Raw genomic sequence first — 27,624 nt, forward strand, 5'->3', positions numbered from 1 at the left:
ATAACTTCCACTCAGAGGGGGCACGGACACTGCATGGGGCTCACAAAAGCGGGCAGAGCACACAGGTGCAGGGCACAGCACACACGTCTCTCGTCTCTCGCAGCTCAACTCTCTCTCTCTCTCTCTCTCTCTCTCTCTCTCTCTCTCTCTCTCTCTCTCTCTCTCTCTGTGCGGCCGGCCGCTCCCGGCCGGGCCACCGCGATGCACCCCACGCCGCCGGTCAGGGTTGCCAGGTCGTTTTAACTAGAAAATGCCAAATGTAACTAAGAAATAGGCCAAATTAGGCCAAATTATATATATATATATATATATATATATATATATATATATATATATATATATATATAGAGAGAGAGAGAGAGAGAGAGAGAGAGAGAGAGAGAGAGAGAGAGAGAGAGAGAGAGAGAGAGAGAGAGAGAGAGAGAGAGAGAGAGAGAGAGAGCTGACACCTACTCACCTGTAATTAAAAAGGCACTGCTATGACATCATCGAATTCTTCATTGGTGTAGCTCTCCAGTGACAGATGTGTTTTGTCTGCCCTTGTAGATGTAGATGCTCCTTCATACATTGAATCATTGAATAAGCTCAGTATTCTTTTTGTAACTGTAAAATTCCTGCAGCAGTTGCCACTGAAGTGGAGCCTTGTTTTTAATGTGATGATGGGTGATAAAAGACTAGTTGATATTTTATTTCGCAGCTTAGTTTTGACATTTGTAACATGTGAGAAAATACGTTCTACTGTTGCGTTGCTTAGAGGCAAACAGTATGCAGTCAAAGCACTAACTGCTAGTTCTTCAAAGCATTTCTCATCTAAAGCATTCTAGTAGGTCCGCACATCAGACCAAAAGGCTACTGGATCCTCAGGGATACATTTATAAGGGAATTTTTCCTTCCAGTTGACCATTAACAGCTTTCTGTACTGGTTTGCTAATATGTCACAGTCAAATTTGTAAATGTCAGAGAAATGGGTTGGGATATCCCTAAAGTCTTTCCTCATTTGACTCAAACATTTAGTTGGACAAAAATTATTTATGCATGAGATAATATCAGAGTTGTCAGATAGCCTCTTTTCTAGTTGTGATTTTGCTGCTATGAGAAAATCTCTACATCTTGTCTTCATAACATGTATGTCTTCCTTACTTACTTTTGTTTTCCAGTTGTTAAGTTCTTTCTCAAACTTTACTCCCAAATTAATCTGGTGTAGGGGCAAAATTGTAGAATCTGAGGATCCGCCTTTATAAAGTCTTATAAGAAGTGAACAGTGCAGTTGATGTAGATCTTCAAAGACTTTGACAGGGTTAACATTTGAGGCTTGAAAAGCTGCTTTGACCTTTTCAAAGTCCTGGATAATAGGTAGCACAAATGTCAAGTACAAAAAGTTGCGGCGATCAGCAAACATTTCACAAAGCACTCTAGCATGATAGTTTTTATCCTTATCATTAATCACTGAGAAGTAAGCCATAAGCTCATCCAATTGTATAAGAATGGAAAATATAAACTTTCCTTTGACGAGCCATCTGGTTGTACTAGGAGTGATGAATTTGGAAGGCTGCACATACTCATCATTCATTACTTTAAAGATCTGCTCAAAATCCACTCTTCTTAGAGTACTGCACTAGAACCATCGTGCCACTTCTCCTAAAAAATATTCCAAGTTGGAAGGCAGCTTTTTGAATGCATGTTCAGCACAAAGAGCTAGACTATGACATGTACACTTAACAAAGATAACTCCAGGTGCAACTTGTTTCAGCCGTGACAACACTGAATTATGGGTGCCACAAATATTATTTGCACCATCTGAAGAAAATCCAATACAGTTTGCTAATCAACATCTAATTCAGCAAAGTACTCTGATATTACCTTAAAAAGGTTTTCACCTGTGGCTGATGTTATTTGGAGTAATGCAAGGAACTCACGGCCGTATTCTCAGTGAATCTCTTCCCCCTTCATGCAAGGTAACAAGGCTTCGTGGACCAAACGGTATTCTCAGTGACGAGGAGTGTCTTTGATGCAGCGCGCGAAGCGGCGAGCGGGAAAAAAATGAACTAATTTCCTCTCTTGACGAAGAGGAGGTGAAGGCCCGCTCTTCGCTAATATCTTCGCACATTTAATGCTTTATTACAACATTTTTCCATGTTGCTGTATTATTAATTGGGTATAAGAACAATTTAAGTTTTCTAGGCCTTATATAAAAAATAATACAATGCGAGAAACAATATTTTTCTGTTTATTCAAGACTTCACGGTTCCTATGATAATTTAAGCCAACACTGGAACACACCTCTCAACCAGCACGCCCCGCCCTTTAGTCTCAACTATTCACAACAGTTATCTTTTTTGAGCGTTTGTAGGACGGGAACTTCGAACCATAAGCATGAATTAAGATTGCTGGGATGAATTTTAAAGTGACGGACTAACAGGCTTTCTCCGGGCGCTTGTTTCACAAGTCTGTATGAATATGTGGTGGTATTCGGTACTCCGTGCTGGGCTTACCACAGCCAATCTCTAAACTCGTGACGTCACCTGTGGGTGGAGCTTAGCAAAGCTCAGCAATATAGATGATACCATTTTCCACCCACTGATAGGAGCTCTAAAGCTAGTTAAAATATATTTACAAGTGAGAAATAACGAAGGGAGAAAGAGATGCCTCATGGAACAGGAGGAAAATAAAGAAAATAAAAGCAGTTTATTCTAACGAGGTCTCCTAAGCTCCGCCCACTGGTAACGGGATGATATGAAAGCGAAGCAAACATAGCCATGGGTACCAACCAATTAAATGCATCAATGTAAAATTTCTGCTATATATAATGTATGTCACTGTATCAAGCACTGTTTACATAAATATTAGTCACACTATATAATCCATTATAGAAATGTACCTAAATTGCATTAAGGTTTCGGTTTTCAACGTTTGTTTGATTTGCAGTACCAACACTACACGGAAAAATTGTTTCGAAGGTTAGGGACTGGGCATACCCTTCAACGGAAACACACTCTCTAAGAGACGCTTCGACGAAGAGGGAAGAGCTTCACTGAGAATATGGCGGTCAGTTTTCACCACATTTTCCTTGGTTGAGTAGAACTTCACACAGAGGCACAAGAGCTTTGATACCGATACATCGGTAGATTCGTCTATTAGCAAAGAAAACTTTACTTCTCTTAGCTCCTCGATAAGTTCCTCATAATATGCCTTTGCAACAACATTTGTAATGAGTTTGGCACACTTTGTTTTGTGCAATTTGAGATTTTCTAGTGGACTTTTCTTGGCATATTCTTTGATTACATCTGAAAAGTGATCCACTGATCTTATGCTGCTATGACATGCAATAGATACACTGTACTTTATCTCAAATTCTTTAACTTTTGTCTTTTCAGTAGAGTCACCAAAGAATGATTGAATACCCTTAGGTACTGCAGAAACATCACCGCACTTTTTCACGTTTTGTAGTTTTTTCGTGTTGCAGCAGAGCACTCTTTTTCTATGACTTTATTTCCGTACTGCATACTTTGCAGTAATATGAATTCCCTCCGTTTGTTAGCCACTTGAATTCCTTTTCCCATTCTTTCTTGTATTTTCTACCTTCTTCGTAATTGGTTTTCCACTTCCCCATATTGGAATATTATATCCTTGTTATGAAAAAAAAAAAAAATTCCACTTGAAGCGCAAAACGCTCTAAGTTGGGAGCAGCGTCAGATGTAGACTGCATGAGGACGATAAAGGACTGAATACTGAGTCAGCCCAGGGGGCAGGGAGCACGGTTAGAGTGGGAAACAGACACGTACCTGACCGGTCACCGATCCAGACGGACCAGACGCATCAAGTATGTTTCGCGTCAGGTTCATGTAATACGAATTTGTATGTTAAGGATGATTATCACTTATCAGCAGAAATCAAGTGTGAATATTTTAGGTACACATCTTCGAAATCTTAATTATCTCCTTTTAAGAATATTACTTAAAATAGACCAAAAATAAAGCCAAATGAAGTTTGGCCTGTTAATCTTTTTTTTTTTTTTGTATGCCAACCACACCCAAAATAGGCCAGTTTGGCCTATCTAGGCCAAACCTGGCAACCCTGCCGCCGGCCATCACCAGCCCTCCGCGCCCCAAACTAGCACCCCCCACACAAATAACACAAATAACACAAGCAAATATACCCCCTGGCGTAACACTATCCCCCCCTTAGAGAAGCAGTCGACCCGACTGCCCCAACATTCAACACAAAAGTACACGGATTACACATAAATCAGTCCTCCACCACGTCCTCCACAGTCTCCTCTCGCGCCCCCAAGGGCACCGCCTGTCAGCCACGCCGTCGACCAGCCGCCAGTCCTCAGTGGGCTCTTCCACGCCATCCGCTACACGCAACGCTCGGGACAGTCGACACCGGCTCCTGGCCTCTACCCTCGGGGCAAGGTGCCCTCGCCCAGCCGTGACTACCTCCCCATGCAGCCAAGCTCGAAAATCTCCTGGAAGCAAAGGGCACCTCTCCGGTCACCCTCTCCAGCTCCCGTCCGAGGCCACCACAGGCCTTACTTACTGGCCTGCGTCAGGTAGTCGAGGCCCAGCAAGCACGGCTCGTCTCGATCGGCGACGTCCACCGGCCGGCGCTCCACAGCGCTGCCCACGCCGATACGAGCCTCCACTGGCCCCTCGAGCAGCACACACTACCCCGTGTCAGGCCGCGCCGAGGACTCCTCATCCCCGGTGTCCATTGTCACGCGTCGTGGCTACATCCGCTAATCCTCCAACTGGCAGCGTGCTGGTCTGGCGGTGGCAGCTTACACAAGGCGGGGCCCGGGGGCGGGAGACGGCTGGAAGTCGACCCCCTTCTCCAACCCGTCCACATCTCCCGCCCGCGCAGCGTCCCTGGGCCTGGGGCAGGCGCTCGAGCGGTGGCCAGACTGGCCACAGTCCTTACAGCGTGGCTGGAGGGCGTCGGGGTTCAGCCGGTCGAATGAACGCGTCCTTCGCTTCTCCGGGCACCGACTGCGCCTATGTCCCTTCTCGCCACAGCCCCCGCACGAGCCATGGAGACCCTCCGGGCTCGCCTTCCTCGACGCTGTCTTCATCTTCACCTTCGCCATCCGGCCCCGGAGGTCATGGCAGGCCGCCCCTAGGCCGCTGGTCGTCGTTAAGAAGGCCCCGTACTCTAAGGCCCTCGCCAGCGCGTCGTCGGTCCACGGCAGGGGATAAGAGTCCTTGACAGTCACGTCCCTAAGCGCCCGGCAGTCCACACAGAAGAGCTGCGTGCCGTCGTTCTCCTTATCCAGGACTACCGCTGAGGGCCACGGACTGTCTGTCCGCTCCATCACCCCCTGCGCCGCCAGCTCGTTGATGGTGCGCTGCAGTTCCTCTCGCCTGGCTGGTGCGATTCATTGGGGTGGGCTCTTGGTGGGCGCACTATTTCCCGTGTTGATGTGCTTCACCAACCCCTTGCGGCCCAGGTCCAGATCACCCCCGCTGGACACGTCTGTGCACCCAGCCAGGGTGTGGCACACCTCCGTCTGCGCCTCCGTCAGGTGAGCAGCGATCCGGTGCGCCAAATCCTCAAGGAAGTCGGGCAGCGGCCTCAAAGCGGCCGACTCCGCGCTCCCCAACGTCTCCTCTGGGCGCTCCATCTTCTCACAGGTGCCCAGCTTGGCACCAGCGGGTACTCTCCGAGCCTCGTCGGAGGAGTTAGTCACCAGCACCGTGACTGACTCCTCCCCCGCTCCTTCGAGACTCTGTCCGGCCGCCACACCATCAACTAGCTGCAGGTGCTCCGTGGACTCCACCGTGCCTTCCGCTGGCATCGCGCCAGACCGGCAACACAGGACCCTGGTCTCCGTCCCCGGGGCAAGGTGCAGTCGCTTCGCCGCGACTACCTCTGCACAGCCGACCTCTTGGAGCAAAGGCGCCTGTCCGCGCAGCCTCTCCAGCTCCCGTCCACGGTCGGCACCATCCCCGCCCTGCGTCAAGTAGTCGAGGCCCAGCAGGCACGGCTCGTTTCGATCGGCGACGTCCACCGGCCGGCGCTCCAGATTGCTGCCCACGCCAATACGAGCCTCCACTGGGCCCTTGGACTGCACGCAGTGCCCCGTGACGCCACACAGCTTCTGTGGCGGGTCCTGGAGTCGTGTGGCGGCCAGCATGTCAGGCCGCCCCAAGGTCCTCTCGGCGCTCCCCGCCAAGCGGCCTGGCTCGTCCACTGAGCCCCGTAGCGCTGTTGCCAACTGCAGCGCCTTCTCAGCCTCGCCCCAGCCCTAGGCAGCAGCTAGCATCTCACACTGGGCCTCCCATGCCAGCTTCCCGTCGTGCACCGCTGGCTTAAGCCTCCCTGAGCACTGGGAGACTGAGGGGCCGCAGAGGGGAGAGGGCGGACCATGTGGGCTGCAAGTCGGCCAGCATGGCGGGGATGGAGGCGGTGAGAGAGGCAACGAGGCGGGGTTAATGGGTCCGAATCCAGCACCAGCTGGACCCAAGGGAGCGGCTCCGACGGCTCCCCAGCCTTCTTCAATCTCCACCGGCTCCGCCACGACGCCACCAGGCTTCAGGGGCCCTTGCCAGGGGCCCCACGCGGAGCCCCGCCAGTCCACCACCCCGGCACCCGCCGCCAGCACACGTGACGCTACCTGTTCCTCCGCGCACGACGTTGCCACCTCTCGCCGCTGCCATGTGGGAGAGAACGGACCACGTGACCTGCGAGCCGGCTGGCAAAGAGGAGAAGGAGGGGGTGAGGAAGGCCACCAGGCGGAGTGAATGGGTCCGACACCAGCACCAGCAGGACCCATGGGAGCGGCTACGTTGGCTCCCCAACCTTCTGCGGCAGCTACTGGTTCCACCACGACGCTACCAGGCTCCAGGGGTCCTTCTCAGGGGCCCCAGATAGGCCCCAGCTGGACCGCCACCCCGGCGCTTCCCGCCAGAACTGGGCCTTCTTCCTCCGCGTGCAATGTTGCCACCTCTCGCTGCTGCCTTTCCGCCTCCACCTCCGCCCTCAGGCCCTGAGCCTCGCCTTCCAGGGTCTGCTGCACCTCCTCCAGCCGTTCGCTCCTCACGCTGTCGCAGGCCTGGTCCGTGCACGGCTGCGTTTCCACTTTCAGAGACGAGAAACTGCACTGGATAACCTCGGCAAGATGGCGGGCCTGCTCACGTGCCTGCTCGTCTAGTCTTCTGGCCAGCTCGTCTGCCTTCTCGTCTGCCTTCCGAGCCTGCTCGCGTGCCTGTTCAGCCTGCTCGCGTGCCCTCTCTTCTGCCTTTCGAGCCTGCTCGCGTGCCTGCTCAGCCTGATCGGGTGCCCTCTCTTTTGCCCTCTTTTTCATCTCGCGTGCCCTCTCATCCTGCTCGCGTGCCCTCTCAGCCTGTTCGCGAGCCCTCTCAGCCTGCTCCTCACGAGCCACTGCCATTTCCTGCCTCATACCGGCCATCACGGCGGCAGCGAGCAAGTCCAACTGGCTCGTCTTCACCTCACTCGCATCAGCCTCGGCCTTGCCCGCCTCCTCGTCTTCCTCACGGCGGCCATCCTGAGACGCCATGACGACACTGCACAACTCACTGTTCTCTGTTCACTTATCCCACTCCTGACACCAAATGTTACACCACCGGCCCGAACACCACACTCCAAAGCACGGGTAGGCGGTGTTCCTTAACCCCAGACCACCACACACGGGTCGTGAACACTCCAAAACAGCAAGACACACCACGCCGACACTCCCCAGGGCCGCCAACACACCACGAGCGGACAAGGCAGGGTAAAGAGGTTCACATGGCAGTTTTCACTTTACTATGCTCCAACACGTACAAAACACTGGTTTACAAGGCACAGTAACTCCCAGTACTCAGAGGGGGCACGAACACTGCATGGGGCTCACAAAAGCGGGCATTGCACACAGGGGCAGGGCACATACGTCTCTCGTCTCTCGCAGCTCAGCTCTCTCTCCGCGCGGTCGGCCGCTCCCGGCCGGGCCGCCGCGATGCACCCCACACCGCCGGCCATCACCAGCCCTCCGCGCCCCAAACTAGCACCCCTCACACAAATAACACAAATAACGCATGCAAATATACCCCCTGGCGTAAGATTATTTAATTCTTGCTCAGTGAAACTCTTTTAGTTGATTCAAATCCTGTTTTCCTATATGAATTAATAAATATGGACTCTTATATATAGTGTGTTGATTAGTCATAAGATCACTTGTTAAAATGACGTAGCTAGTTTTTTGAAAAAAAAATTAGTTTAGAATTTTTGCTAAATATGAAAATGTCGTGGAGTTGTAATATGGACCAGCATATTCCATATTACCACCATTCCATATCTCCAGGCTTTACCTCCCCACACATCATATCAGTTAAATAAAGGTCGCAAAGCTTTGAAACCATCTCTCTTGACTTCATCTCCATACAAGGAGGCTTTAAAGACCTCATAAAAAAAAACTATTTCCCAAGAGTAGTATAATTTTCCTTAGCAATGAAGAGGGGGGGGGGGCTCGTGGAAAGGTGACCCCGTGCAATTCCGTGCATTTTGCACGGGTCCCCTCCTGTTATGTCATAATAATAGATTAGTAATGATAATGTATAATACGAATTCTAACAAAGTCAATAATAATAATAATAATAATAATAATAATAATAATAATAATAATAATAATAATAATAATAATAATAATAATAGTAATAATAATAACAACAACAATAATGATATTACTACTACTAATAATAATGATTTTAACAACAACAATAATAATAATAATAATAATAATAATAATAATAATAATAATAATAATAATAATAATACAATGATAATAATAATAGTTATGATAAAATAATAATAATCATAATTATGATAATAATAATAATAATAATAATAATAATAATAATAATAATAATAATAATAATAATAATAATAATAACAATAATAATAATAATAATAATAATAATAATAATAATAATAATAATAATAATAATAATAATAATAATAATAGTAATAATTATAATAATAATAATAATAATAATAATAATAATAATAATAATAATAATAATAATAATAATAATAATAATAATAAAAATAATAATAATAATAATGATAATAATAATAAAATAATAATAATGATTATATTAATAATAATAATAATAATAGTAATAATAATAATAATAATAATAATAATAATAATAATAATAATAATAATAATAATAATAATAATAATAATAATAATAATAATAATAATAATAATAATAATAGTAATAATAATAATAGTAATAATAATAATAATAATAATAATAATAATAATAATAATAATAATAATAATGATGATAACAATAATAACAATAACTACTACTACTACTACTACTACTACTACTACTACTACTACTACTACTACTACTACTACTACTACTACTACTACTACTACTACTACTACTACTACTACTACTACTACTACTACTACTACTGCTACTAAAAAACTTCTACATAAATGATACTTCCACCCATGTTTATTTTCCCGACACATAATCATGGAGGGCTCCATAGCTTGGAGGTCATTAGCCCCAACTCTGTTCGCTAATGACTGTCGCATCCAACCATTTCACTAATACTACCTAGCACTAAATCGCCTATTATCTATTACGTCCAGTTCCCCCTTACCTTCCCTACTCAAGTCACTCCCGACCCACCCTAATGTCACTCTTTACCACTGTGGCTTCATAGTCCATATTGGAGATGTTGGTGGCTTTTGAGCCAGAGTGTCTGGTGCCCCTGAGACATAGGATGGCCGAACTGAGCAGGGAGAACGAGAGGCGACACCTCATCCAGGCGACAACGTGGCTCCTTGGCTGATGCTTCTTTTCTCAGATTAGTTCCGCGAGTCGTGCGTAGAAGCATCGGGCCCTGGGATCCATCCCGCCGGATGTGGTGAAGACGAGGGGGGTGAAGCTGCAATGATCCACATGTTGGATACTTTCACCGTATGCGCTTGTCTTCTCCTGCTCGTTCCTGTGGTGGGCGGCTTCCAGGGGCAGCTCACGGTGACAGGCAGCCATCGGGTCGAATATGCGGATGTCCATGAACGCCCGCTGTCCGCGCACCCAGAATCCGTGGGCACTTACATCAACCCGTACCTCATGTGAGATATTGGCCGTCCTGTACCGAAGGTGTTCGCCGTCCAGGGAAAGCAGTGCCGGCTCGGTAGTGACGTCTTGGCATACCTCCCCGAGCATGCTGGCTGTCAAATCCCTCACCTCATCGTGTCGAATACAGACGAAGCCTCCCTATTTACATGTCATGGTGTGGGTGACATCATTTGGTGACTCACATGCACAGGGATCAGGCAGTCCCTTAATCGGCCAGCCATATCTCAGAGCAACGGCGTCGACAAATTCTTGCTTGTTGAGACTGAAGCCTTTTGCTCTGATTGGTAATGACGTTAGCCAGTTAGATGCGCCTGCCTTCTGTGCGGTGTGTATTTTTCTACCCATTTCTGTGGACAGGTGGTGTGTAAGACGGTCCAGCTCGTCTTTTTGGGCCAGTTGCCTTTCTTCTGAGATTTTTCTTTTAATTTCTTTTATTTCTGTTTGGTCTATCTCGCCCTCTGCCTCTACTACTGCTGCTACTACTGCTACTACTACTACTACTACTGCTAGTGCTGCTGCTGCTGCTGCTTCTACTACTGCTACTACTGCTGCTACTACAAATACTACTACCACTACCACTACTACTACTACTACTACTCCTACTACTACTACTACTACTACTACTACTACTACTACTACTACTACTACTACTAAAAATAACAATGATAATAACAATAATAATAATAATAATAATAATAATAATAATAATAATAATAATAATAATAATAATAATAATAATAATAATGATAATAATAATAATAACAATAATAATAATAATAATAAATAATAATAATAATAATAATAATAATAATAATAATAATAATAATAATAATAATAATAATAATAATAATAATAATAATAACAATAATAATAATAATAATAATAATAATAATAATAATAATAATAATAATAATAATAATAATAATAATAATAATAATAATAATAATAATAATAATAATAATAATAATAATAATAATAATAATAATAATAATAATAATAATAATAATAATAATAATAATAATAATAATAATAATAATAATAATAATAATAATAATAATAATAATAATAATAATAATAATAATAATAATAATAATAATAATAATAATAATAATAATAATAATAATAATAATAATAATAATAATAATAATAATAATAATAATAATAATAATAATAATAAAATTATAATAATAATTGATAATAATAATAATAATAATAATAATAATAATAATAATAATAATAATAATAATAATAATAATAATAATAATAATAATAATAATAATAATAATAATAATAATAATAATAATAATAATAATAATAATATAAATAATAATAATAATAATAATAATAATAATAATAATAATAATAATAATAATAATAATAATAATAATAATAATAATGATAATGATAATAATAATAATAATAATAATAATAATAATAATAATAATAATAATAATAATAATAATAATAATAATAATAATAATAATAATAATAATAATAATAATAATAATAATAATAATAATAATAATAATAATAATAATAATAATAATAATAATAATAATAATAATAATAATAATAATAATAATAATAATAATAATAATAATAATAATAATAATAATAATAATAATAATAATAATAATAATGATAATGATAATTATAATAATAATAATAATAATAATAATAATAATAATAATGATAATGATAATGATAATGATAATAATAATAATAATAGGATAGTCGTGAGATAAACACGAGCAGAGTAGCGAGAGTTTATTCTTAAATACCTACTGGATTCTCTGCCCGTGTTTCCCTCATTACGTACCTACACTTGTCAAAATGTTTACACAATAGTAATAATCTTCAGGTATTAATAGTCCACTGCAGTAGAAAGCCCTTTACCAGCGTCATCCAGCTATGTCTGATGTTAGTGTACTCCATCCTGCTCTGATAAATGTTTTCACTACAACTCTCCATATGGTCCTGTGTCTGCCCTCACTTATAATTTTTTTTGTATTACCACTCTGTTACTTTTGTTTTCCATCTGTTACCAGATGTACGCATGATATGACGTGCCTAAGTCCATTTCTTATTCATTATTAGTAACTAAAATATCTTCAACCTTTGTTTGTTCTCTAATTCATGTTGCTTGCTTCCTGTCTCCGTTATACTCTGCTTTTTTTTTTTTTTACATTCATATATGTGAGTCTCTCAGCTTTCTAAATTTTTGTATGAGGTGCCATGTTTCTAAACCGTATGTTAGGACAGGGAGAAAACACTGATTGCACTCTCATGTTGTTATTCACGATATTACTGTTTACTAATAGGCATCCATCCTATTACTTATCGCTTTCTTTTTTCGTGGACTTTTTTTTTCAGCACAGAAAGCAACTGAAGGGCAACAAAAAGAAAATGTAAAAAAGAAGCCCGCTAACTGTTGCTTCCACAAAGCGAAAAGTATAGAGTGGCCAAAAGAGAGGTCAATTTCGGATGGAGAGGTGTCTTGGTACACTCTTCTTGAAAGAGGTAAAGTCATAAGCAGGAGGAAATACAGACGAAGGAAGGCTGTTCCATAGTTTACCAGTGAAGGGGATGAAAGAATGGAGATGCTGGTTAACTCTTGCATAAAGGGTTTGGACAGTATTGGGATGGGGTTGAGTAGAAAGTCATGTGCAGCGGGGCCGCTCAAGGGAGGGAGGAATGCAGTTAGCAAGTTCAGAAGAGCAGTCAGCATGAAAATTTCGATAGAAGAGAGAAAGAGATGCAACATGGCGGCGGAATTTAAGAGGTAGAGACTGTCAGTAAGAGGAGGGGAGCTGATGAGACGAAGAGCCTTACACTCCATTGAAGTCCATTCTGTTTAAGAGAGCTGTGTGAGTGGAGCTTCCCCACACGTGACACGCATACTCCATACGAGGGCGGACAAGGCCCTTTTATAATTATGGAAAACATCTGAGCGGGGGAGACGATACAAAACGCCCAACCTCGAGTAAGCTGATTTAGTAAGAGAGGAGATGTGAAGTTTCCAGTTGAGATTTTGAGTTAAGGATAGACCGAGGATGTTTAGTGTAGAAGAAGGTGACAGGTGAGTGTTGTCGAAGAATAGGGGATAGGTGTTTGGAAGATTGTGTCGAGTTGATAGGTGGAGAAATTGGATTTTTGAGGCATTGAAGGACACAAGGTTCCTTTTACCTCAATCGGAAATGATAGCAAGGTCTGAGGTTAAGTGTTCTGCAGCCTCCAGTCTATAGTCTTGCAATTCCTGTTGAGAGGGTTTTCTGTTGAAAGAAATTGAATAATGCAGAGTGGAGTCGTCAGCGTATGAGTGGATAGGACAATTTGTTTTGTAAAGATCATTTATGAATAACAAGAAGAGAGTGGGTGATAGGACAGAGCCATGTGGGACACCATGCGCTGTTGATAAGTTTAGGGGAAGAACAGTGACCGTCTACCACAGCAGAGATAGAACGGCCGGAAAGGAAACTGCAGATAAAGGAACAGATATAGGACTTAATCCGTATGAGGGCAGTTTAGAAAGCAAAGAGTTGTGCCAGACTAAATCGAAAGCTTTCGATATGTCTAGCGCAACTGAAAAAGCTTCACCGAAACGGCTAAGAGAGGATGACCAAGAGTCAGTTAATAGGGCAAGAAGATCGCCAGTAGAGCGCCCCTTGTGGAACCCATACTGGCGATCAGATAGAAAATCAGAACTTATTCAAAAGTGGAAAGGTGCTTTTGAATCTTCCGGTTAAGGATTGATTCAAAAGCTTTAGATATACAGGAATGTAAAGCTATAGGGCTGTAGTTTGAGGGATTGGAACGGTCACCCTTCTTAGGCACAGGCTGTATGAAGGCGTACTTCCAGCAGGAAGGAAAAGTAGATGTTGATAGGCAGAGGCGAAAGAGTTTGATCAGGCAGGGTGTCAGCACGAAAGCACAAGTTTTAACGAGAACAAGCGTGATTAAACCAAGGATTTTTAGCATGAGGTTTAGAGAAATACGTGGAATGTGTGCTTCCGTTCCAGAGACAGTCACGTCTGTGATGCGCTGGGCACACAGTGAGGGGTGCCTCCTCTGGAAGCAGTAATCATTCCATTGGAAATCGGAAAAGTACATCCTCAGGTCATCCCAACGAGCTGAAGCAATATGCCAGAAGCATCGCCTATTCGGTGGGTCCAGAGGCTTAACAGGAGCGATAGGACAGGATATAGAAATAAGGTTGTGATCGGAGGAGCCCAATGGAGAGAACAGTTTGACAGAGTAAGCAGAAGGGTTAGAGGTAAGGAAAAGGTCTAGTATGTTGAGCCTATCTCCAAGACGGTCGGGAATACGTGTAGGGTGCTGAACCAACTGCTCTAGATCATTGAGGAGAGCAAAGTTGTAGGCTTGTTCACCAGGCTGGTCAGTGAAAGAGGATGAAAGCCAAAGCTGGTGGTGAACATTGAAATCTCCTAAGACGGAAATTTCAGCGAAAGGAGAGTGGGTCAAGATGTGCTCCACTTTAGAGTTCAAGGAGCCAAAGAATTTTACATAGTTAGTAGGGTTAGGTGAGAGATAAACAGCACAGATGTATTTAGTAATAGAATGACAATGAAGTCTTAGCCAGATGGTGGAAAACTCTGAAGAATCAAGGTCGTGGGCACGAGAGCAGGTGATGCTGTTGCGTACGTAGACGCAACATCCAGCTATGGATTGAATTTTAGGATAGACATGGTAGGAGGAAACAGAGTAGAGATTACTGTCAGTAGCCTCAGAAACCTGTGTTTCGGTGAGGAAGAGAAGGTGAAGTTTAGAGGAGAAGAGATGGTGTTCCACAGATTGAAAATTAAAGCAAAGACCGCGAATGTTGCAGAAGTTAATAAATGGAGAGTTGGAAGAGGTATCAAGACACCTCTTAGGTCGAAGGCCGAAAGTGGAGTCCACTCTGGGGGCATTTGTGGTCCCCCCCTCCCCCCCCCAGTCGGGGACTCCGAGGCATTATTTAGACTTGCCATTTTTAATTTTGATTTTTTTTTTAAGTGATGTGTGTGTGTGTAGCGTGTATGTAATGTGGTGTGAAAAGTAAGAGAATCTGTCTTTAGAGAGCATTGTGAATTCCTCTCTAGTGAAGATGAGACAGTAAGGAAACGGAAGGTGAGGACATATAGGAAGGGTCTTTGGAGGGCTTGCAGCACCCTCTTCGCTTCCTGTATATACCTCACCGGGAGTGGTTTGCGCCCGTTTCGGTAGGTGTCTCCCTACCTACTCCCTACTTGGTTTGCACTGATTGTTTGTCCTAGATAAGCATTGCTTAGCCATCTGATACGATTAAAGATTACCTCCGTTTTCGTCATTATCATCTTCATGCAGACCTACTTTCATACACTGTGAAGTTTTTCGATTATTCTTTGTAAGGTTTCCTCAGACACTATCTTGATTCCTGTGTCATCCCACTCCAATTTCATAAACAATTATAAGGAAGTCTTGAATTTATTAGATATCGAGTCACATTACCGAATTGATTTCTTGCTTGAATTTTTCTCACTTTTCTTGTAGAGTTAATGGTTACTGCTCTCTCTCTCTCTCTCTCTCTCTCTCTCTCTCTCTCTCTCTCTCTCTCTCTCTCTCTCTCTCTCTCTCTCTCTCTCTCTCTCTCTCTCTCTCTCTCTCTCTCTCTCTATCTATCTATCTATTTTTATGACAATACATTTATGAATGCTTTATCTGCGCTTTCCTTTGACATTTTTGCGCTTCTTCATATCTTTGGGTTTCCTTTCTTATCTTACTGCCGTCATTCATTGATGCCTCTCCTACTAGTTAATGTGCTGCTTCAACTACAGTCCTGTTAATATACCATTTGCTTCCTATGTACACAGGGAAAGGAAGCAGAGGTGATTGTAATAGTTACAGGGGAATAAGTCTACTCTGTGTGGCAGGAAAAATGTATGGAAAGGTTTTAAATGAGAGGATGAAGAAAATAACTGAGAAAAGTGTAGGCGATGAACAAGGGGGTTATAGGAAAGGGAGAGGTTGTGTAGACCAAATATTTGCACGGAAAATGTTAGTTGAAAAATACCTAGAGAAGGATAGGAAGCTGTTTGCTGCTTTCATGGACCTAGAGAAGGCATATGACAGGGTTGACAGGAAGGGGCTGTGTGGTGTTCTAAGGATATATGGTGTGGGAGGGCGTTTGCTAGAGGAAATCCGATCCTTCTATAAGGATGCGAGTGTCTCTGTACGCCTGAATGGTGAGTTGAGTGAGAGTTTCGGTGTTGGTGTGGGTGTGACGCAGGGAGGGGTGTGTGATGTCACCATAGCTTTTCAATGTGTACATGGACGGTTGTATGAGAGAAATGAAAGCCAGAGTGGGGGAGCTGAAAGTGAGAGGTACGGAGGAGTCATTGGTGGCGGGCCTGTTTGCAGATGATACAGTGTTGCTGGCATAGAATGAGGGGACGCTGCAGAGGATAGTGGATGAGTTTGACAGGGTGTGTAAAGCCCCAAATACACTACCGAATTTTGGTTTACGTATGTGCGCGAATATGCAAGTCATCCTGTGTCGTGGACAAGTTCGGCATCTTTCTTGCCTGTTCTTGGCCGTTCGGGAACATCTCTGGGTCCACCGCGCGATTTTTGACAGTTAGTCACGACCGCCACAAAAGTTTCATGTTGCATGAAAAATTCGCGGCCGTTCGCCGAATGTGCACGAATGCAAAATGGACGCCGAATTGTCGCCGAAATGTCGCCGACATGTCCCAGACAATTCGGCGTCCAATTCGCGGTGTTCGGCGAATTGTCGCCGAATTTTGACCGTTGAAATTTTAATTTTTGTTTGCGAATTTGTTGCTGACATGTCGCCGACTATTCGAGGACATGTCTCCGACATGTCGCCGAATGGCCAAGACTATTCGGGGACATATCCCCGAATTCGGCGAATTAATCACGACACGGCAATCGGGTCGCGGTGCGAGATGTACACGGGGGTCTATCTATCTTCTATACTTACAGCAGGAGCCTCAGAAGCAAGATAGACTTACTAAGGGGTGAAGCTTGTTCAGAAACTTTTGACATAATAGCGATCACTGAGACATGGATAGACACTGCCAATAGAAATTTTAGATCGAAATTTGAAATAACGGGTTATCAGATGTTTCATAAAGACAGAAAGGGGCAGAAAGGGAGGTGGAGTTGCGCTATATGTCAAAGACTCACTTAAATGTTTAGTTAACAATTCAGTCAAAACTAACATGGATTCAGAATCGGTTTGGGTTGACGTTTACAAAGGGAAAGAAAAACTAACTCTAGGAGTTCTGTACAGGCCACCCAACCTAAACAGGCAGGACACAAGTATATTACTACAGGAGATTGGCAGGGCGAGTAGAAGTAAAAATGTCTGCGTAATGGGGGACTTTAATTATAGGAATATAAACTGGGAAGACCTAGTGGGTGACCTGGAAGCAGAGGATTTTCTTGAAGTTATACAAGATAACTTCCTTAAGCAGGTAGTTACTGAGCCTACCAGAGGGGCTAACATATTAGACTTAGTCCTAACTGATAATGGAAACTTGCTACATGAGCTGGAGGTGGGCGGAGTGCTAGGAAATAGTGACCACAGAACGGTTCGTTTTAGCTGAGACTGGGCGGTAACCCGCGAACCAAACCCAGTGTAAGTGCCAGATTTTAGAAGAGCAAATTACGAGGGCCTTCGAAGACGTCTTGAAGGGATAAACTGGGATAATTTAGGGATACATGAGGGCCAGAACTCCGGATTGGAGAGCCAGGAGAACCAGGTAGAAATGTCTTACAATAATTTAATTAGAGTAATAGTAGAGGGGCAAGGACAGCATATACCACAGCGAACACTTAGAAAAGAAAACAATGACCCCAAGTGGATGACTCGTGGACTAAAACACGAGATAGGGTTAAAGAAGAGAATTTATCAGAAAATAAAGAATGGTGAGACACATCTCAGGGGCCGGTATGTCGAACTATCTAGATTAGTGAAGAAAAACACCAGGATAGCAAAAAGGAATTATGAGATCAAAGTAGCAAATGAGGCGAAAAGTAATCCTAAGGGCTTCTTTCAGATGTATAGAACAAAAACACAGGAGAAAATTGGACCTCTGAAAACAAACACAGGGGAGGTAGTAGAAAATTACGAAAATATGAGGACATTGTTGAATGACTACTTCCTTTCAGTATTCACACAAGAGGATCAAACGACTATTCCGGGAAGGGTTCAGGTGTACGAGGGCGGGGATGGCGATAAATTGAGGGATGTAATCATTACCAGGCAAATAGTTCAGGATGAGATAGATAAGCTTAAGAAGAACAAGTCGCCAGGTCCTGACGGGATATTTCCGAGGGTATTAAAGGAATTAGTGGCCCACTAACCGACATCTTTAAGATGTCGGTAAATACTGGCTATGTGCCCAGCTTATGGAAAGTAGCTAATGTGACGCCGATTTTCAAAAAGGGGGACAGGTCGGCTGCTTCAAACTATCGCCCAATTAGCTTAACATCGGTTATAGGCAAGATGCTGGAGTCCATAATAGCCAGGAACATTCGGGAGTATCTAGAGAAACACAGCTTAATTCATGACTCGCAGCATGGGTTCACGAAAGGTAGGTCATGCCTCACTAATCTCTTGTCCTTCTACAGTAAAGTATTTGAGGCGGCAGACAGAGATAAAAACTATGATGTAATCTATCTTGATTTTAGTAAAGCGCTTGACAAAGTTCCTCACCAACGACTGTTGCTTAAATTACAGGCTCACGGTGTAGAGGGTAAGGTTTTGAACTGGGTCAAGGCGTGGCTTAGCAATAGCAAGCACAGACTGCAAATCAATGGTAAAAGATCTGACTGGGGATGTGTTACGAGTGGGGTCCCACAAGGTTTGGTATTAGGTCCACTCTTGTTTATTATTTATGTCAATGATTTAGATACAGGAATTAGTAGTGATGTTAGTAAGTTTGCAGATGATACCAAGATCGGTAGAGTAATTGAGTCGGATCAGGACGCTAGTATTCTCCAGGGTGAACTAAACAGATTGTCTGACTGGGCGGATAAATGGCAGATGGAGTTCAATGTAAAGATGTGCAGTATTCTGAGTGTAGGTAGAAACAACCCCTCACATAACTATTGCTTAAATGACACTCTCATAAGCAGGTTTGGGTGCGAGAGGGAGGGGTCTTAGTGAGCTCTGATCTCCGTCCAAGGGCACAATGCATTCAAGCTAGAAATCGAGCAAATAGGGTACTGGGATATATTTCAAGGAGCGTAAGCAACAGAAGCGCCGAAGTCTTCCTCAAACTATATTTAGCATTAGTTAGACCTCATCTTGACTATGCGGTTCAGTTCTGGTCACCTTCCTATAGAATGGATATCAAAATGTTAGAATCAGTGCAGAGGAGGATGTCTAAGATGATTCAGGGGTTGAGAAACTTGCCATACGAGGAAAGACTCAAACAGTTAAACTTGCATTCTCTAGAAAGGCGAAGGGTGCGTGGAGACACGATCGAGGTTTATAAATGGATGAAGGGCTTTAATAAGGGAGATATTCATAAGGTTTTGTTGGTAAGAGAACCGGGTAGGACACGAAGTAATGGGTTTAAACTGAATAAATTCAGATTTACCTGGCAGGGACATAGGCAAAAATTGGTTTACCAACAGGGTTGTGGATGAGTGGAATAGGCTTAGCAGTCATGTGGTGAGTGCCAATACAATTGTCACATTAAAAAATAGATTAGATAAATTCATGGACAGCGATAGTAGGTGGGGTTAGATACACGGGAGCTTATGGTCAAAGGAACTGCCTTGTATAGGCCTACCAGCCTCTTGCAGATTCCAACGTTCTTATGTTCTTATCTCTCTCTCTATGGAATAAAATAATATAATAATAAATAGTAAACAAGAAAATATGATAAAATTATACAATAAGAATCATGAATTTATAAAACAGGTATGAAACTAACATTTTCATTTATTTCATAATTTATTTACAATTTTATTTCTTAATATCATTATTCTGCCATTATTTAACCTTTGTTTTTTGTTTTAGCTATTTGAATTTATTTCTTCTTTCAGTTACTGGTTTGTTTATTAATATTACGTAAACATTCATTCATTCTAAAATATTTGAAGGAGGGCAAAACAAAAATAAGTCACATTTATACATTTTATTACACATACTATCATACATATTACCACACATAATTATTATCACACACGGTATTTACTCGCCCACAATTCTGTCCTGCCAGGCCACTGCTCCCCGGGTGTTGTAGTAGTCCATGAGGTAGGCGCGGATATTCTTGGGGCCTACCATAGCTCTTGGGTTCCGCACTGGGTCGAGTGGGACGATCTGATCGCCATTTCGCCATTACCTTGTAACAAGTTACGAGGGACAAGGCGGGCTCTTCAGCTGCCGGTGTGTCGCACCCTGGATTCCCGTGCTTTTATATGCCACATGGGCATCAGATGATCAGTTGTCAGAAATCTTTGCACTGTCGGAGAATTGTCCCCGACATGTCGCCGACACTTCGGGGATATACAAAGACAATTCGGAGACTTGTCGCCAATTACTCCGCGACAAAAAACGATAAATTTCAGATTTTTAACTCGGCGACATGGACGCCGAATAGTCGGCGACATGTCTCCGAATTGTCCCCGAATTGTCTTGAGCATTCGCCGACATGTCGCCGAATGGTCACGAACTGTAAAAATCTTGATCATGTCGGCGAACCGGTCGCCAAATTTTTTCACGAACTGATTCGGCGACAAGTTCGTGGCCAAAATTCGGCGGTGTATTTGGGGCTTTAGAGGAGAAAGCTGAGAGTTAATGCTGGAAAGAGTAAGGACTATAAGGTTATGGTATTTGAGAGGGCGAGAGAACAGGTCATTGATTTTGCAAAGCCGTACAGAGTTAGAGCAGAGGGTACTACAATGAAGTGTAGGATAAGGTTAGGGAAGGAGAGAATGGAGGAGGTGAGGTGAAGGAAAGAGCAGTGAAGGGCAGACAAGTAGTAGGTGCATTGGAGAGATTTATGAAAGGTAGAAGTGTGAGGATGGAGGTAAAGAGGGGAATAAGGAACAGTATTATCCTGCCAACTCAATCATATGCATCAGAGACGTGGACATGGAATGCAGCACAGCAATCGAAAATACGTGTACTGGAAATGAGGTACATAAGAGGTGCATGTGGTGTTTCAGGATGGAATGGAGGAAGTAATGAAAGCGTGTATGAGCAGTTTGGTATGGGTGTGACGGCGAAAGGAATGGAGTGTGGAGTGGTGGAGTGGGTGAAGCGTGGTGCGTTGAGATGGTTTGGACACGTGATGAGAATGGGGGAGAATGAATTCGTGAAGAGAGTGTATGAGGGAAGGATTGAGGGAGGAGGTGTCAGGGGAAGATCACCTGTGAAGTGGATCAATAAGGTGAGTGAGTAATGGAGCGAGAGGGTTGGAAGTAGCAGGATTGAATGTGCTGAGAGGGAGTGCCAGAACAGGGAGAGATGGAGACACTTCTGCCGCGGCCACCCCATGGAGGAAAGTTCCCGCGAGGGAGCAGGGCGTTACCCTTCAATTCTATCAAGTAGATTCGATATTTAAAAAAAGATATATACCATTTTTTTCCTTTTTCCTGAGTATTGGGATGTTTCTTATTCAATAACTTTTCCCTTTCCCTCCTTAGGTTAAGCCTAATTTATATCATATGGAAAAAAATTCTTATTCCGTAGAGTTGGTCCAAGTTTCTTTTCCTCCATGCAATTTAAAAATATAAGGGGGAGGAGAAAAAAGTCTGAGTAGTCGACGAGTCATGGCATGGAGCAGAGTACATAAAGGATGGAAAGAAGAAATGAGGGATTAGGGCTAGCTGGGAAAAAAAAAAAAAAAAATCGAAAATCATAGTGTGCATGCCGTCCTTTGTCTGGCGGGTCGAGTGAAAGTCAGGACGAGGAGGAAGAAGAGGGGGAGGAAGAGGAGGACACAAAGGACACAAAGAAAGAACAAACAACAGCAGACCTGCTGGTCCTTATGAGGCTGTTTGTGACAAGCTACACTAACTATCTAATCAAAGGTGGAAGATGAAGGACAGCAAAGGCGAAGGCTCCTCCCCACCCCCCCATCCCTCCAGCCGAAACTGGCAGGAAAGGAGAAAGAACCATGCAGCATGGAAAAACTGCATGGAAATTATGTAGGAAAGAGGAAAGAACTACCATTACTGCTACAACTAACCGGGCGATAAAAGCGGACAAGGACACCAGTACTCGAAAGAATTTAACGTTATTACAACAATGAGTAATATCTTAGTTGCTGGTTGGATTCAAAATACTTGTCTAATCTATTCTTGAAGGCCGTAACTGTTGTACTATCAACGACATCACAGGGTAGAGAGTTCCAAACATTAACAACTCGATTGGAGAAGAAGTGTTTATCTTCGTGCGAGGAGAATCTTTTACCACTCATCTTCAAATTGTGATTTCTTTTTGTTCTATTTGATCGATCAATTGTAAAGTAATCTTCCGCATTAATATCACTGAATCCTTTAAACATTTTAAACACTTCTATTAGATCGCCTCGAATTCTTCGTTTTGATAGGCTGAATAAATTTACTTCCTTAAGCCTTTGTTCATATGATAAATTTCTCAACCTAGGAATCATCATTGTTACTCTTCGTTGAACCCGTTCCAACTTTTCTATGTCTTTTCTGTAATAGGGAGACAAAAACTGTACACAGTACTCTAGACTGGGTCGAACCAACGAACTATACAGTTTTAATATTACTTTTTCCGATTTATAATTAAAGACTTGTCCGATGAAGCCAACCAATTTGTTTGCAGTTTTAACTACCTCTGAACAATGCTGACCGTACTTTAAATCGCTTGATATAGTGATTCCAAGATCCTTTTCTTTACTTACTGCAGAAAGTTGTTGGCCATTCATTACGTACCGAACGCGATTGTTATTTTTTCGATGTGCAACACTTTACATTTGTCAACGTTAAATTTCATTTGCCATTGATTGGCCCAACGTGCAAATCGATCTAGATCTGATTGTAAAGCTTCTTCGTCGAGTGTCGCAGTTACTTTACTTGCAATTTTTGTGTCATCAGCAAATTTTGATACTTTGCAGGTGAGCCCATCATCGATATCATTAACATAAATTAAGAAGAGCATGGGGCCAAGCACTGATCCTTGAGGTTCGCCGCTTCTGACATCGAGCCAGATAGATGTAACATCGTTTAGAACTACTCTCTGTCTCCGCTCAGAGAGCCAGTCCACAAGCCAATTGTGAATGTTACTCGAGATACCATGCGCCAATAGTTTGCTGGTGGGGGACCTTATCAAATGCCTTTTGAAAATCTAGATATATGATATCTACTGATCTGCTTTCATCGAACACCTCAAAAATATAATGAAAAAAATCAAGTAAGTTAGTTAAACACGAACGTTTACTACGGAAGCCATGTTGCGAATTATTTATTTTATTATTTTCTTCGAAGAATTTCACCATATTGTCGCAAATGATAGTCTCCATTAACTTACAAACAATCGATGTCAGGCTAATTGGTCGATAGTTTCCTGGATGAGACTTGTCCCCCTTTTTGAAAATTGGTGTGACATTTGCAAGTTTCCAATCCGATGGAACTTTTCCAGCTGTTAAGGATTTATTAAATATGATGGAGAGCGGTTTACAAATTTGATGTTTGATTTCTTTTTAGACCCTAGGGTAATTTTGTCTGGACCAGGAGCTTTGCTTACTTTAATCTTTTCAATTGTGCGTAAATGTCACTTTCTACGATGAGCACGGCACTTAACATCTTTTCGGTCCTTCTAACCTCCGGTGGCTGAGGTGATAAACAATCTTCGTCGGTAAATACGGATACGAAAAGTTATTTAGGATTGTAGCCATTTCATTTTCATCGTTCGTGTGGTTACCATTATCATTAGCAAGCGGTCCGATACCACAAGTGAGTGACTTTTTATTATTTACATAGCTAAAAAATTCTTTAGGATTAGATTTGCTCGTTTCCGCTATAAATTCTTTAAGATTTTCTTGCTTCGTTTTATTAATTTCTTGGTTTCGCGGCGAATTCTGTCCAACTCTAGTTTGTCAGCCTCACTCTGAGTTGATATGTATATACTGTACGCACGTTTTTTAAGAGATAGGCTATTTTGAATTTCGTTATTCCACCATTTGGGTTTCTTCTTAGAAACTGAACGTCTGTTACGATAGGGTACGAATATGCTTTTGGCATTGTTCAATATTGTTGTGAAGGCCCCCCAAGATTTATCAATATCTGTTTCCGCCGAGATTTCAGTCCAGTCAGAATTATTTAGAATTGGTCGGAGTCTTACGAAATTCGCTCTCTGATAATCAAGCACCTTTTCTTTACTAGTAGTTACTTTACTTTCTTTCATATTGATGCTGAATGTGATTGTTCGGTGATCGCTAGAACTAAAAATTGGACCAACATTTACTTCGTTAACTAGATCAACTGTCGTTGAAAAGATAAGGTCAAGTATATTATTTTCCCGAGTCGGTTCTTGAACGTGTTGATGTAAATCACTTTCTAGTAAATTTTTGTACAGGTCGAGCCCTGTATGACAGTTCAACGGTTCACCCCATCTTTTCACTGGCAAGTTAAAGCCCTAACAATTATTGCCTCGCAACTGCTACTTGTTTCTAATAACAATTCACTTAATGCTTGGTCGATATCAAGAGTCTGCCCTGGCGGTCTGTAGATAAGTCCAATTACTATTTTACGAGATTTATTTTTAATTTGAATGAAGACCGTGTCTACATTGGTTATAATATCTGTTTTCACGGATACTGGATGGAGAGAGTTGTGGATATATAAGATAACGCCTCCACCCTGTCTGTTCTCTCTTTCATGACTAAAGATGATATAACCCGGTAATCTATATTCCGCAATGAAATCTCTATTTGTAGAGTCTATCCAAGATTCTGTGACTCCGATGATATGATAATGATTTGTAGCTGGGAGGACTTCTAAGTCTTCAAATTTGTTACGTAGGCTGCGAGCGTTTACATAGCAAGCTTTAATGTGATTCGAGTCCGGGGTTTCGCGGGTCGAGTGTTCCCTTACGGTGGAGCTGCTGGTGTTCTCGCCTCCGCGTTTTTTGGCTTTCGAAGAACCACTTGGTCACAGAGCAGCCTCCCGAAACGGGCTGCTCCAACAGGGTTTAAGTGGATGCCATCAGCAAGAAACAAGTCCGAATCGTAGTAAAAACTGTTCCACAAGCTAGCGAACTGGACGTTTTCTTGTGAGCAAAGGGACTGAAGTCTGTTGTTTGTGCTGAAGGCCTTACTGTAAAAGCTAGATTCGGCACCGACCCTCGGGAGGATTCTTGAGATTATGATGTTACTGGCATCCGTTTTACGTTTATACTGCTTGATCATGCGGCGGTATTTCTCAAGCAGTTCCTCAGAACGGGTTGTCCTTACTTCATTTGTCCCCGCGTGAATGACAAAGAGGGTGTTTCGGTCGGCATTTCTCGTGACATCATCGCACGCTGCGGTGGTGTCGTCCAGTCTGGCACCTGGATAGCAGTAGCGTTTTCTGCGGCCGTTGATGAACGACCACAGAACTCAACCAGCTGGCCACGCACCATGGAGTCCCCAACTAGGCGAGTCTCAAACTCATCCTTCATGGTGTCTGCCAACACCTGGAACCTATTGAAGGTAGTGGGGGTCAGTAAATCCTTGGTTGCCTGCTTCGGTTTGTCTCCATTCCTTACAGGTTGGAACCCGACATCCTGTGAAGCAGGAAGAGAAGCGTTAAGTGGGGCAGGCTGGAAGTTGTCCAGGCTGGGGGTTAGCCTGTGAGGCAGGCTGGGGGTCAGCCTGTGAGGCAGACTGGCGGTTGTTCTGTGAGGCAGGCTGGGGGTTAGCCTGTGAGGCAGGCTGGGGGTTAGCCTGTGAAGCAGGCTGGGGGTTAGCCTGTGAAGCAGGCTGGGAGTCAACCTGTGAGGCAGGTAACACGTCCTCCCGTGAAGCAGGAGATTCGTCTGGAGAGGGCACAGTCTCGGTGGAGGGCCTCTCCACCATCGATGGTGGATTCACTGCCACATTGCTTGCAACAAATTTCTGAAGGGCTTCGAATTTCTTTTCAGGATCATTATGTTTGACTTTCCATTCAGTCACAGCCTTCTGAAGTTGTACAGTAATCTTTGAACGAAGAGGCAGCAAGTTCTACTCAGCTGGAAGTACTGAGCTGCAAATCGTCCGGGACAGACGTCACACTTTAGGTTCGAAGGCGTTGTTAGAAATTTATGCGCAAATATTAAAAGCGCTTTCGAAATATCTTAAATTGTGACCATAAATTGAATTGGATAAAAATTGTGCATGGAAATTAGATACTGCTGTGTTAGATGCCTCCAACACTGGGAGTTCGCTCCCACAGGGTCTTGAAAACGCCTCAAAGACCAATCGCTTGTCCTGAGCCTCGGAGAGGGGACGAGAGGGGACGAGAGGGGACGAGAGGGGACGAAGGAGAGGGGACGAGAGGGGACGAAGGAGAGGGAAGGAGAGGGGACGAAGGAGAGGGGACGAAGGAGTGGGGATGAAGGAGAGGGGACGAAGGAAAGGGGACGAGGGGGGATGACGGACTGGGGACGAGAGGGGACGAAGGAGAGGGGACGTGAGGGACCGAATGAGAGGGGACGAAGGAGAGGGGACGAAGGAGAGGGGACGAAAGGGAACGAAGGAGAGGGGACGAAAGGGAACGAAGGAGAGGGGACGAAGGAGAGGGTACGAGAGGGAACGAAGGAGAGGGGACGAGAGGGGACGAGGGAGAGGGGACGAAGGAGAGGGGACGAGAGGGAACGAAGGAGAGGGGACGAGAGGGGACGAAGGAGAGGGGACGATAGGAGACGAGGGAGAGGGGACGAAGGAGAGGGGACGAGAGGGGATGAAGGAGAGGGGACGATAGGGGATGAAGGAGAGGGGACGAGAGGGAACGAAGGAGAGGGGACAAGAGGGGATGAAGGAGAGGGGACGAAAGGGAATGAACGAGAGGGGACGAGAGGGGACGAGGGAGAGGGGACGAAGGAGAGTGGACGAGAGGGGACGAGGGAGAGGGGACGAAGGAGAGGGGACGAAAGCGCGGGGACGAGAGGGGACGAAGGAGAGTGGACGAGAGGCGATGAAGGAGAGGGGACGAGAGTGGACGAAGGAGAGGGGACGAAGGAGAGGGGACGAGAGGGGACGAGAGGGGACGAAGGAGAGGGGACGAGAGGGGACGAAGGAGAGGGGACGAGAGGGGACGAAGGAGAGGGGACGAGAGGGGACGAAGGAGAGGGGACGAGAGGGGACGAAGGAGAGGGGACGAGAGGGAACGAAGGAGAGGGACGAAGGAGACGAGAGGGGACGAAGGAGGGACGAAGGAGAGGGGACGAGAGGGGACGATGAAGAGGGGACGAAGGAGAGAAGACGAAGGAGAGGGGACGAGGAGAAGACGAAGGAGAGGGGACGAGAGGGGACGAAGGAGAGGGGACGAAGGAGAGGGGACGAGAGGGGACGAA

The sequence above is a fragment of the Eriocheir sinensis genome, chromosome 4, assembly GCF_024679095.1.
Source record: "Eriocheir sinensis breed Jianghai 21 chromosome 4, ASM2467909v1, whole genome shotgun sequence".
Classification (NCBI taxonomy): domain Eukaryota; kingdom Metazoa; phylum Arthropoda; class Malacostraca; order Decapoda; family Varunidae; genus Eriocheir; species Eriocheir sinensis.